This window comes from Struthio camelus, chromosome 3 (genome assembly GCF_040807025.1).
Source record: "Struthio camelus isolate bStrCam1 chromosome 3, bStrCam1.hap1, whole genome shotgun sequence".
NCBI classification, from domain to species: domain Eukaryota; kingdom Metazoa; phylum Chordata; class Aves; order Struthioniformes; family Struthionidae; genus Struthio; species Struthio camelus.
The window spans coordinates 56,867,049-56,881,557 of record NC_090944.1 but is presented as its reverse complement, the minus strand read 5'-3'; positions in this window follow the sequence as shown (position 1 = coordinate 56,881,557).

The window sequence follows — 14,509 nt, the reverse complement described above, 5'->3', positions numbered from 1 at the left end:
AAGCTTGTAATGTAGTCATTTTCCTTGAGTTTTTAGACCACTTACTAAAACTCTGTTTAGCTAACCTTATAGCTTAATAGCCTTATAAGAATATCTAAATAAAACTTTTAACAACAGCAAACCCTGAGAAAATTTTTTGTTTCCTTAAAGTTATGGAGAAGGAAGGGTAAAATAGGGGAACAGGTGAAACATAAAGGGGGGCAAAGTTCTGCAGAGTTGCATTTCGCTTGTGAAACTACTTCTCATTGCCTCACTGAAAAGTTAAGTACTCCATACAAAGTGTAAGAACACCAAGAGATTTTTGTGGTTATGATGTGTGTGGCAGGGATGATTTTCACTATGAAACAGTGCTAGTGCTTACATGTAACTGTCATGGTCTAAAATTTTAGGCAGAAAAGGATTTGCTGTTAAGGGTAACTGTTTCCAATTAGACCACCTAGTGTGTATAAGAAAATTAGCCACATACAAACATTTCTTCATATCGGAAATAGAAGCAGCAGATTTGAAAGCATTATAGATCAAAAGTGATTGTTTGGAGAGTGTCGGTTACACGTTAGGCCATCCCTGAAAGAAAACACAGTTGATACCTGTGAAATAGAGGGCATAGTAGCGGCGGAAAGATAAAAAAAAGTGATAAGGTACAGTATTTCTTCTACTTGTTTTGGGGTCTGCTGCTTCTATTTCAGACCTGAAGAAGATCTTATGTACCTAAAAGTCTATTTGTCCAAGCATACCAATTTGTCTAATGAAAATACAATGTCCTTATCTACAAACTTGTCATAGTGAGGACCTTCTTCTGGAAGATGAGATATGTATTCACATTCCATGATAAAGATTCATTTTCTTTTCCTCCAACATGACTTACATCCTCAAAGGTGAGTAAAGAGGAACTATTGCACCCTTCGCTTCTACTATGAAAGCTGTAATTCAGACTTTCTGATTTTCATTCATTCAATATTCATTCAGTATTCATTCAATATGATTTTTTCCACTTTTTCAAGAACTAAGAAATGAATGAGGAAAAAATGATGATAGCAGTCTTACAAAGCAACTATCTCTACATCCCTATTTTTAAATGAGAAACTGTTATCAGATCTCAATTTGTTTCTTAATAAATGTAGGATTATGTTATATTCCACTTACTGATTTTAGCAACTTTTACACCCAAGTAGCGCTTGGTACATGCAGTTGTAGAGGGATATGCCCTTTTGGTTAATAGATGATGGAAATTGCTGCTTGTCTTGGATCAAAACTACATATAGTGACAATTGCATATGAGTTCCAATTTCTTTACCTTACTTGTGAAAAGTTAATGATGCTGATGACATTAAAGAGGTCATCATTAGAGCCAGTTCATTACAGGCAGACTATAGCTTAGGTGTGTCTGGAATATCTACAATCAAAAATGCTCTTGTAGCGCAGTGTGAAATGGAGGTACCATGTTGATCTTTTTAGTAAATCAACTTGAGATGAAGTGTTTTGTATAAGAGTAAGGTACTGGAAGTTATGTGTTTGTTTTTTAGGGGACTGACTTCCACGCATGGGTTCTTCTGCAGAATACCAACCATTTGATCAGGAAGGATGGCAATGTGGTCAGCAGCTTTAGGTTAGTTACTCACCTGCCCATGTTGGATTACCCACTTGTCTGTCCACCCAGCAGTGTGACTCCTATGACAGTAAAAAAGTAATGATAATAAGTAGTTTACTGTCTTTCCTTTACATGTATGAGAGTGAGAGTGTGTGCGTGTGCATGTAAGTGCACACACACACGCACACATATATTATGAACATATACATACATATATATATACACACACATATTTGTACATAGTTTGCTTTAAGTGACCACAAAATAAGACTACATTAATTAAAAAAAAATAATGCCTATACTGTGAGGCTATGATATGCATATTGGTTAACTGGAATTATTTAAGTAAAATAAAGTTTGCACAAATGAAAACTATAACTTTTGCCTAAAGAAATAAAATTTATGAAAGTGGTATGTCTAGTGGAGAAAGCAATAACAATACAAAAGAAAAAAAGATTATTTTTTTTTCTTTTCTAGAAGTAAAAACTTTGGGAATTCTTTGGAAAACTTCAAAAAAATAGATATGATAGTTTTGCTAGTTTCTTAAAACAGGATGAAGAAGAATTAATTTTCAAATCTGAAATGTTAGAATTTTTATATTATCTGGGAAATACAAAATGTAGATTTTTAAATACCAAGGAATCACATTCTCTTTTTTGTTTTCTCTTTGTAAAGTTAAATTTGACCTAAGTATAAGTAAAACCTAAGTAAAAACCTAAGTATATGAAGCAAAGATAAGAAATTGCTAAGATTGACTAAGAAATGCCAAAGCTTGCAGCAATAGCATATAATCTAAAAGTATAAAAAGATAGTACAAAGTGAAAAAAAAAATCTTCAAAAGCCATCAAGATTCTTTTGATGTATTCTACTTTGAACTGAAGCTTTTAGGGATTGTAAAAAACAGTTCCACCAAAAAGTGCTGATTTATGGACATTGACTCATGGCAATGTGTCGATCTTGATAACCACCCCCTCGAAACTACAGGTTCACCTTGTCAGAATAAAATCTTGGCTTTGAAGACTTTGTTTCAAGCATATTATTTTGATTTTTACACTTGTTTCAAGCTAAAAGATAAATTACTTGCACTAATAAATATTTCTAAAAAGAAAAAAAACCTTTTGTTTCATATTTAATAATAACCTTTAATTTTGATATTGTTAAGTAATAGTGGAATAAAAATGATCATGAGCTACAATAAGGAACAATAATATATTATTGACATATAACCATTTCCTGGAAAAACTTTTATGCTTTATCTTTTTTTTTTTCACCTCATGTTTTTTAAAAAAATGTTTGAAATATCTTGTGGATTAGTAATTGAATTTTCTACTCTTCCTTGAACAAGGAAGAAGTGCTTTAAGGAATCGGAGGAGATCACATTTCTATATTCTTGTGAAGTAAGATTGAACTTACAATACTTTTTCATTTTAAAATTTTATCAAAATAAAGGTTGATAAATTGAATTCTAGGTGTTTTAGTCCTGAGCTGAAGGCTCCAAAATGGCCAGAAAAGATTAACTAAAAGAGGATAATGAAATGATGAAAAATTTTCTTGCAACACTAGCAGATGAAGGGTCACTTAACCAATAAATTCATGTTTCATCCTTATTATTTCGTGCTGGGCAGAAAAATCTCTTTTTCCCACTCCTCCCACCCCCTGTTCCTCCTCATTTGTTACCTCTTTTATTTTCAGGAGTTTTTGTTTATGCTTTTTTTTTTCTAATAAAATTTGAACGTAGTCATGAATTTTGATCAAATGTGACCAAGATATAGAATCTCATATGCTTGACATTTTGCAGATTTCATTAAAATATTGCCTAAGTAGACTGGAGCAACCTTTTTAGCATCTTCACAGAAAAAAAGGCTAAACAATACATCAAATCATTTTGGGCACCACAAAGTCTGCTCAACAGAGCATCATTATGGATGCCTGAGTTACAGGAAAAGCTTAATCAGTGGTTGTGTCTTTTATGTCATGAAAGTTTCCAACCCAAAGTAGAGATTTGTAGTAACACAGGCTATCTAACCAAGATGACTGTTTACTTTTAGTGTTGCTGCTAACAAATCTATTTACTTCACGCAGAATTGGATAGTAGGGTACCAACCTCCCTTTATCTTTGCTGTATTTTTATTTTCTTAAGCTTGATAAGACGTTAAACTTTAAACAAGTAGCTAAACTGAAAAACAAAACAAAGCCAAAAAATTGTACTTACAGTGCTGAATATTGCATTCACTTTAGCTTTAGCAGCTAAATTCTCCTTTCAGAACTCCTTTTGGTTTTAAATTTTGTCACAGCTTGTTCAATACCTCTGTACTGCAAACCTCACTGACCTCACTATTCACAGCATTATTTTTGTCCATCAAACAGAGACACCCAATCTGCCAAAGAGCAAGAGTTATGTGGTATGAACTCCATCAGTTTTCTGTCCTCCAGACAGGGGGAGAATATGTTTTGAGGGATGGATTGATATATTTACATTTTGATTATCTTTTAAAATGGAAAAATTAAATTCCTGCAGCATGGTTGTCTCATAGCTCTCTAGCCTTTCAAAACTGTTGAAAAGATGGAGAGGGAAATACACAAAGCACAGAATTCTAATAGTTAGATAATTAATACCCCATTAATTGTGAATGGCTTCACAGATCCTGACGTTATAATATTGTAAAGCAGGAAGAACTCTACATAGGTGACATTTCATTATCACTGATGTCACATGTCAAATATATATTAGGCAAAAATGAAGACTCTGGTTTGCAGTTTATCTAGCGATAATACTTCTAGAAGCTTAAGGAAATGACTCTGTTTTTCCCTAAAGTTGGTTATAAGTACAATGATAAAGTTTATTCCTCTAAAATTCTCATAGAGTGTAAAGAAATTCTATTTTAAAGTTACAGTTCTTCCTTTTTTTTTGAAGATATAGTACTCAAAAATAGATCTGTTTCTGAATTACAAAAAATATACAACAATGCTCTTAAAAAAGAGGAGACATTTTCTCGTACTAACAAGTAGACAACATCAGTGGCTAATAACTGAATTTTTACAAGCACATTTGTAAGGTACAGTAAGAGTAAAATGGAGTAAGAAACAATTAAAGAACCATCAACAATGGAACTGTGAACCACTGTCTTAATATCTATGTTAGAGGACTAGAATGTATTTAAGCAATAACTTAAGATTTTATGATACTCTTTTGTGTATACAGCATCTGAAAAACAAGTCATGATCTGAAATGACAAGTTCCCGGAAGGTGTGGTAGAGCATATTGACCAGCCAGATGAATAGTAACAGGATTGTAGTGTATAAGAGGAGATTTATAAGGAATAAGAACTCCTATTGGAAATGATTTTGAGATTTTTTAATATGAATCACACCTGATCATCACCCACACAGGGGGAAGAATAGATACATTGTCATCCTCTTTTCTGTGAACAAAATATGAAATAACTTGAGTAGTTCTTTGCCATAACGCTATCTCATTCTTGCCTCTGATACAGCAGAAGTATTTGAAAAAGAAGAGAATAGACCCATAAATTAAATAAGAATCCTCAATAGTTGTAACAATATTTAATATCTGAAATTAAAAAATAAAATGATCTGCAGAACCTCATAAATAATGTTAAGTGAACTGAAGACCTGACTATAGTAGGGACTCTTCCCTGGCAGACAATAGAAAAAAAATTCCTGTGGACCTCCCAAAATTTGTGATTGCTTCTGTCATTAAATTGGACGGGAAGTTATGACAGGAACAAAAGTGTGGACATGAAGAGATACGTTTTGAGAAAATAAAAGCAGAACAGGTTCTGACTTTAGAGATGGGCAACAATATAATTTGTTACTGATAACCTTTTCAAACACCATCTAAGAAGTACAAGTATTACCAGTGATTAAGTACACAACTGAAACAAGAATTTTGCAAGAGGCAGAAGTATAAAATATTTAACAAAGAGTAGAATTCTAAAGCACGGCAGCTCCATTCAAGCCTAAGAGGTAATTTCTGTTATGCAGAACACAAACATAATAGCCTTACAGTGTTTAGGACTGCCAAAGCAATAAATCTGACATTTTTGCAAGAAAAGGTTGCGATATCTTACAAGCAAAGGTAATTAGGAAGAACATTAGAAAGCAATGTTCAAAAAAAATTTTCTGACAGTAAGTGGTCACTTAGTTCTTTCTGAACGTGTAGAAAAACTCTTTACAGCAGCCGGTGAAAAGGAGGTAATGGCATACTTGAAAATGCTGAATATACCTACATATATCAGTAGCAAAAAGAGATTTTTTTTTATAATATGAGTTGAAGAGTATAAAATAGATAACTGTTAAGAAAAGAAGTTTAAAAAATCCATTGAAATGTTTTTGTTCAAGTAGGAGGTGACTCGATGCTCTCTACTAGCAAAATAATGGAACCAATATTGTGAGAGATGCAGTAAAAAGATTAATCTCAAAAGTAAGTAGGGTGAAAAAACCCTAAATGGTTTTGCTAGATATTTTACAACACTTTAGTGAATTGAACAAGTGGCAATTGTAGCATACTTATATATGAATAAAACATTTAACAATCTTTGGAAACTCAGTTTTGAAATTCATTTACATTGGCTTAATTTTAGCAGTTCTGTGAATGTTTATGTTCTAGATTATGACAACTGATCATATAAAATATATATATTTTAAAAGGGTGGTTGGAAACCAAATGGCCTTCAAACGAAAAGTTCAGTCTCTGCCCTAGATGAAATGAGGAAATTTAGATTAAAGACCACAAGAACATACCCAGACAGGTCTGAGTAGCTTTCAGTCTGCTCTGACTAGGAATCAGTCATGATTTATGTTTTGATCATAGCATTGTACTTCTAAGAGACAGATGAGGTTACTTTTGGCATTCTTGTAGACTCATGCAATGCCATTTCTTTGAATGTTTTAACACATAAATTTTGAAGCTCAGTTCAGCTCTTGCAGTTCAAACAATTGAATCAAGAGGCCAGTGAAAAATAGCATACATATGACAGGATGGCACTACTTCAGAGTGATTTCCACAAAAGCAGAGTCCCTATAATGATAATAATAGCAAAAGTTCCACGAAACAAAGCACATCTATAAAGGTCACCCAAAAAGTCTTTCTTCTTAATATGAGAATGTTGTTGCAAGAAACTAAAGCCCCGTTCCAGCCTTTATTGCTACAAAAGTTATGGAATCATGTTTTTCTTGTAGCAAAGTACATATTAAAAATTAAATAATTTAGTAATAGCAAATAACAGGAAGAAGAAGCTCATTTCAGTGCAGAGTCTATAATAAGAGATAAAATACCACAAGATAAAATTGCATTATGCTGGATATTAACATAGTCCCAAAATGCATGCCATTGGACAGGCAAATCAGCAAGCTTGGCAGATACAGCAAATTCTTACTAGAAGTACTCTAGAGGAAACACTGTTGTAAATTAGAATTTTCTCTCCCTCTTATTCATTGTAAGAATCCAATGAAGACACTGAGGTCCTCTTGGGAGAAACTGCTTTCCGAGGACTTTCTCCCTGAAGCTGCTGTACACTCACATTCACATTTTGGTTGCTCTGTTATATATTCCTCCTGAGGTTAAGTTTACTTTTTTCGGAAGGGGCTGAAGAGCTGATGCCAATAGATTGCTGGCACAGATGTCACCTCTGTGTAGGGAAGGATATTATAAGCCTTCCAGTGCTCACAAGGTTATGAAATGCAATGGGGCACTTCATATATGACACATTTTTCTGTGTGTCCCAGCATCAGTCTGGAGGGAAATAGATAGAAAAGAGTATTTGTTTTACTCCTAGGCTTAGTCGGGTTTACCTGTCTTTGTGTTTTTCCCATCACTAATGTAGCTGTTGTGGAAAAATTTGATGGTGGACAAATCTACTCCTTTTAGCCTCTACAAAAACTAAGGACATTGGCGTTTTCTTGTAATTCTGGGACGCTCCACAACAGGTAACCTTTGTTAAGTTATATAAAAATATACAAATAAAAAGAAGGAACAGTCTTTGGCTCAGCAAAAGCAAAGGCTACTTAATGGTATCTCTTACATACATATAAATATATGTATATATATACACACAGGCACACACTTGTGTTGTGTGTGACACTGTATCCATGACAGCAAGAGAGAGACCTTCAGCTAACTGAAGGATTTGGAGAGGACATTCAGAGTCTCTCAGAGGACAAAGGAACCTAGAAGATATGCCATTTAAAATGGTCATTTTCAATAATGTTTGAGAACAAAGACTGTTTATTTATTTTTATGTAAAATGTCATTGAACTAGTGGCAATGATTAATTTTGTTTCAAGTGACTTGTAAGAGTTCCTTTACCAAGTCACTGAGGAATAAAATGGTAGTTGATTATTTACTGTTGATAAACATTAAGTTAAGCATAGGGTGATCAACATTTTACACCCTTAAATGGAGGATGTTGTGAAAAGTGTAGTTGGCTGGAGTTTTACGTATTTTATGTGTTGGACGCAACTTTCAAGGACTGTCATTGTCCATAGAGTACACCCACTCCCAACCGTATTTTTTCTGCTTCTGAGCCATTCTGCAAGTGGCCTTAACAAAAGGCATTTGAAGAGTATATATTTGTGCGTGTGTTTCCCTGTACGAGTAGATCCTATGGGTCTGTCAAAATCAAACAACTATAAGTAAATTGTAACTGTAAGTAAATTGTTCTTTAGATTATTTCTTTAAATCACCTATTTGTTCTTTAAATCTCTTCTCAATGCAGATATTTCTTGTTTTTGACAGTTTTGTAAGTTTGTTGAATAATAAAAGATTTTCAGGTAAAAGTATTTCTATTAGGTCATTCCAAAATTAATTTGTCTGCTGTTTTCTCTGATGCATCTACAAATGACATGACATCAGATTAAGCACATACGTATGTATAGGACAGACTTTATTTTTACTGCTGTTAAGTCAGCTGTTGTTTGTGACAAATTTCTGTGTTCTTGATTTTTTTGGAGCTGGAAATGTAATTCAATTTTTAGCTTTATATTTGTGATCTACACTGTTTATGAAAGCTCTGTGACAACACTGACAGCTGAACTCAAAAGCAGATTTTTTAAAATGTTTGAGATGTCAATATTGTTAAACTGATTGATTAGCTTTCTAACATTGTCTGGATTGTTAAATTAGAATAAGTCATTAAAACAAGTACAATGTGTTCATCAATAAACAGTAAATTTAAATTTTTAAAGGAATACAATGCAAATTCTGTACAACTGCAGCTTATTGTAAGGGAAATCATGCATATTTCATTCTAGATAACTTTTAATTCATATTAAGAAAACCAATAATTGTATGTTTGGTCTTATGCCAAAATTCTGTGCAATATTCCTTGAAAAGTATCCCTGTGACATTCAATAATTAAGTAATGAACACAGAATAAAACCTCTCACTTTTCATTTACAAAGTTTTGTGTGTGTGTGTGTGTGTGTGTGTGTGTGTGTGTGTGTGTGTGTTCAAAACTCCTTCTAATTTTAGAAATATATTTATTTTTGGCAGCAGCCACAGTTTTACGTAGAGGAAATAGCTCAAAGTGTAAGATATCTCTTAAATAGGAAGACACTTTCCTGGACACACTCTACAGAATATATGTTTAACAGCTGATCAAACTTAGAAATGGCTGGTGTCATTGATTTCTTTCCCGAGGCATGGCTCCACGCACCCCCGTTGCTCTCTCACATACAAGGTGACTCCTCCTCCTCACCATCCTGACTTGTCCTTCCTAAAGAGTGTGTACCCATCCACCGCAGCACTCCAGTTGTGTGAGCTATCCCACCATGTCTCCATGATCCTAATGAGATCATAGCCCTGCAGATGCACACAGACTTTTAATTCCTCTCGTTTGCTCCCCGTGCTGCTTGCATTAGTGTGCAGGCACTTCAACTGACTTCCTAGAAAAGGCATGTGAGCTTTCCCCTAGATGTGGTCCCACTGGTGCTTCATTATTTACGTGGATACACTTAGCGTAATCTTCAGGTGACTTGTTTATGAGTTAGGATGGCACCAGGATTCATACGAGACAGATAGGTTTGAGGCAGAATAGTTTATTTACACAGCATGATGTTAAGCTTGTAGGGGGTAACATTGCTACATGAGACACTTTCTCAAGATAGTTGCTAAAAAGAAAATTGGATGCCAATTATAGTTTTACAGCTGTTCCTGCTGCTATACTTAAGATGATATTGGTGAGTTTTGTGCAGTTTAGAGTGTATATATTTTCTCTGCAGAATTTTTAAGTATAAATATTACAAATTTCCAAAGCTATCTGATGAATGGGATGATACTGAGTACTCTTTCAAGTAAAACCAAAAGACATATAGTTTACACAACTTCTGAACATTAAAGTGCTAATCTAGTGTTGCTGGAGGATAAGTTCCTAGAATGTTCTGCAAATTGGTAAGAGCTATAATTATAATTTTGGTTGCTGCCACTACCATAGAAAAATGTAAACCAGATGTAGGAATAAATGTCAGTCAGTTTGAAGTCTATGATCGACAATGATCAGCAGAATACAAATGGTATGATACCTCCTGGTACAATGATTTGCACTGTAAGATCAAGAAATGGCATAAAAAATAAATAAATAAGTATCTTTGTATTTCAGACTATTTATAAAAGGTCCTGGGTTGGGGGGCGGGGGGGAAGGGGAGTTGTTTAGGTTTATTTTTTGTGTTAAAATATTCATATTCTTTTAACTTTCTGGGTGCACCCCACAAATATTCTGCCTTTTAAAATATTCTACCCCCACAAACATTCTGAGTCTGCCCTGAACTGTTTTCCAAGAATTTCTATGTTCTTTTTAAGCAGTGCTTTCCTGATTTGGTCAATATTTTTGGTATGTGCTATAGAGAAGTTAAGAATATATTCTACCAGTGTAGTTTTGTGATTGAGCTAAGGCATGAAGATTAACCTTGGAACTATTCTCTGCTCTTAAGAGACAGTAAAAGACAAACCAAAACCAAAAGCACAGTAGAATATGAAACAGTGCAAAAACAGCATGTGAGAAGAAGCTGTAATTTGCCACATAATTCTAAATAATTAGGGAATTAAAACTATTCTGTGATTATTCTACTGAACTATTTAACATGGTAAACTACTATGTTACTGGTATTATTACAGTTAAGAAGAGGTCTATCTACCAGAGTACAGAGCAATGTGTCTAGATTTTGGCTTACAAATCATAGGTAGCCTCCAGTGCAATCTACTGATTCTGAGACTAGCGTGTTCCTGCGGATCCCATAGGAAGACGACAATGACAAGTAGGTTTAATGAAAAGTTTTGGCAGTGACAAATGTCCTTTCTCCTAGGAGCTGCAAAACTAGCCATTGCATTTATGCAGAGCATGACAATCCTGGAGAATCACAGTTGTGAACATACAGACTAACTGTACCGTGAATGCAAAGGAAGCTTGGTTACCTACCCATCCTCAGAATCAGAAAAAGTCATACAGCTTGGTCAGTTGGGAAAGTCAGAAATCTCTGACAGCAATCACTCATATTCAGGGGTATGAAGCTTCTTCATGGCATAGAGGTTATTTAGTAATTCAACCAGTCGCTTAAAAAATGAAAATTATTCAGATGAGACAAAGCAGGAAAATTTTAAATTCTAAAATTAAAAATTAAATGAGAAAAAATAAAGCACCAAGCAGGGTGAAATTATAGAAGCAGTTAATATATACCATTTTTAATAAGCTCCTACTTACCTAGATTTACTGGATTATTTAGAAATGTTTTACTCTGTCAGAAAGATAGACTGACAGACTACATACCTGCAAGCAAATGAAGGTAATCAACTTGTTAAATTGTCTTAGATTTTGAGGAAGTCTTATATTCTTCCATCCTTTTCCTAAACAGCATTTTTGATGCTGTTTTTTAAGCTCCATTAACTCATCATCAGTGATGTCTTTTTAAAACAATCCCTCTACCACTAACTTCTTACATTTCATTTACTTCATCTTTGTCTTTGAGACTGATACACACTGACAAGAGACTTAAGCCATGAGAATAATATATTTTTTTGCATTTTTTCTGCTCTAAATTAATATCTGAAGAAAATAGCATATTTCCTGTATACAAATTTTGGCTCTTACAATATAATTTTTAAATGTATTTGCTAGCTTGCTACCATTTATGTGCAATGTATGTATTTGTGAGTGTATGTGTGCAGGACAAAAAGTGAAATGGAGAAAATATATTTTCTTATAAACTGCAAATTATTTTGCCTCATATTATGATAAACAGAACCAGAAGTACTATTTTTCAGACTCATTGGACTTTTCGTAATCTAATCTACATCAGTATCCCAGCTTCTTCATAATGCCCATGAAACTATTCTTTTAAGTATTCTTGTTCTTGTTATGATTTGATTCGTATGCATGTTTTTGGAAGTGTAAAAGTATTTAAAGCCAAATGGACTCCTCACGTAAAATAACAATTTTTTTTTAAAAAAATCTCTTTCTTAGAAGATATTTATTTTTAGTTTTTTTTCAGTGAAATAAAATAAAGGATATGCGTTTCCTAAAGTACTTATGAATATGATTATGTTTTTTACCCCCGAAAACTGATTTCTTAAGGGCATATATTGATTTAATTTTATAGTCATTACTGTAAATATCGCAGGTGAAGAACTATGATATAATTAGACCTTATTGGACAGTTATTAAATGTAAAGTACCCCTACTTCAGTATGGATAAATTCTGTATTATTACCCACTTTTATTTCTTATTAAATTACCATAGCGACACTGCTAGATATTCAGTCTTATTTTCTAACATTTTTTCTGAAGGACACAAAGAGTGGCAGACAGCAGATAGTGCCAGACAGTAACAAGAAATTCTAGATTATCAGAATATGTTGAGATAGGTCAAATGAATCACAGAGATGGGTTATTGCTGGTATTTCTGTGGTGTTCTGTCACTTAATGTAATCATCAAGATCTAGTCTATTGATGGCTGCAGGAAGCCCATAAAACTGCTAATAAAGAACCGTTGTGCAAAAGGATTATATAAATCTCTTTTATGATATGCCCTGATATTAATTTATAACAAATCAACAAGTTGAGCGGAAATATTGCAATACTCATGTACCAGTTAATTTAATGTTGAAAATAATTGTGTATCTATTTCCCTTTATTAAAGACTACTAGTGATAAATCACTGTGAACATTACTATATCTGGGAGAAGGAAGAACGGTAATTGGGAAATATATTATCTGGCCATCATGCTGAAAAGTGACAGGGATTATATCTTCATGCACATAGTACACGGTTGAACATATTCATATTTACTTAGAGAAATAATACTCTTTGCTGGCTTAAGAAACGTTTAGGCGTCTTTTAGATTAATCATTACCCCAAAATAGTCAATGCTGTTCTCTACCTCTCTGTTTAAACACTAAGAATGGCATCTGTGAATGACACCTAGACGTTTAGATGTATTCCTACTCTTCTCAAATACAAATCTGAAAAATAAAAGTAGGAAATCAGTTTCAGGATTGTATTGCAAAAATTTCATGCCATATGGAGTTCAAGAAACTTAACCAAAACTACTTTTCAAGAATGTAGTTAAATAATATTCATTCTATTGTAAATAATTTTCTTGTTTTCTAAGCATTACAATTAATCCCAAAGACAAGAAAATCAGATTTACATGATAACATATTGTTTTTATTTGAAATAATGACATGACAGAGATCACTGTATACAAGTTAATGCGTGAAAGGAAAAACTATCTGGAATTTGTCAGTGTAATGGCAAATCATCAAAGAGAATAAATATAAGTTCAACCTGAAATCTCCCCAGTAATGTAGCAGTCTTTAGGAAACTTGGAGAAAAACGTTCTTAATTCCTGTTGCATGTGGTTTAGGCCTTTCAGCCTAAGATCCAGAAAACTCTTATTTAACTGTCTTTTCAATGATTATATTTATTCAGATTAAAAAAGGTTAAGAAAGATTTAAAAAGACCTCCCTAAGAACAGTAAATATTTGTGGTTACTGTGCTTGTCTGAATGTAAATTCAGCTCCCTCATCTGGGCCAGGCAAAACAACATGTTGATGTTAAAGGTGAGGATTAATAGGAAAGAGGCCCTATGAGTGCATCAGGAATTATCAGAAACCTAGAAAATATGATCCACAGAAAAGATTGAAAAACTTAGGGCTGCATAGTCCAAGGAAAGATGTGACAACCAAATGTAAACTGTCACAAAGTTAATTTAAGATCAGTTTCAGGAAAAAGAAGGCTAGTAGAACTATTTAAGCGCTGTAATGAGCCTGCAGAGGTGATGCTATTTTAAGAATAATTTAGGCAAATGCTTGTCAGGAGGTTTCTCTATGAGCAAGATATAATTAACCCTGTTTAGAGGAAAGGAATTAATTATGCAAACTTTGGGGGTACCTTCCAGCTGTATGTACTTCAGATATAGAAATCTGGGCTTCCACAGCCTGGTAGTGCACTTAATTCTATGTGCTACATGTAAATTTTATTTTCCTTTTTTTGTTCTTTTTTTGGGGGAAGAAAAAAAACAGAATCATTTTGTACTCCTTTTAAGGTAGCACGAGGAAATTTAAATTCTTAGTTTAATGTGACTTGGGAACCATTTCCCACTTAAGCTTCAGTGAAAATCAAAATCTTTGCTTTCGTTAAAATGGTATGTCCTGCTAGCCTGCATGAATGTGCAGAAGCCTTCGAAAACAAAATCTATTCCAGTCTACAAGCAATTAAAAAAATAGCTCCAAGATAGCTCCAAGAAATGTAAATTGCCACATTTAGTCTAACAGAAAGCTGCTACTTTGCAGTAGTAAGCTCCCTCCAATGCCTCAGCTCATAGCTGTGCGAGGAGCCACTCTGCACTCTGGCTATGCTGTGATCAGCATTTTGGAATAGTTTGGTTGGACTTGCCACAATTAGGGT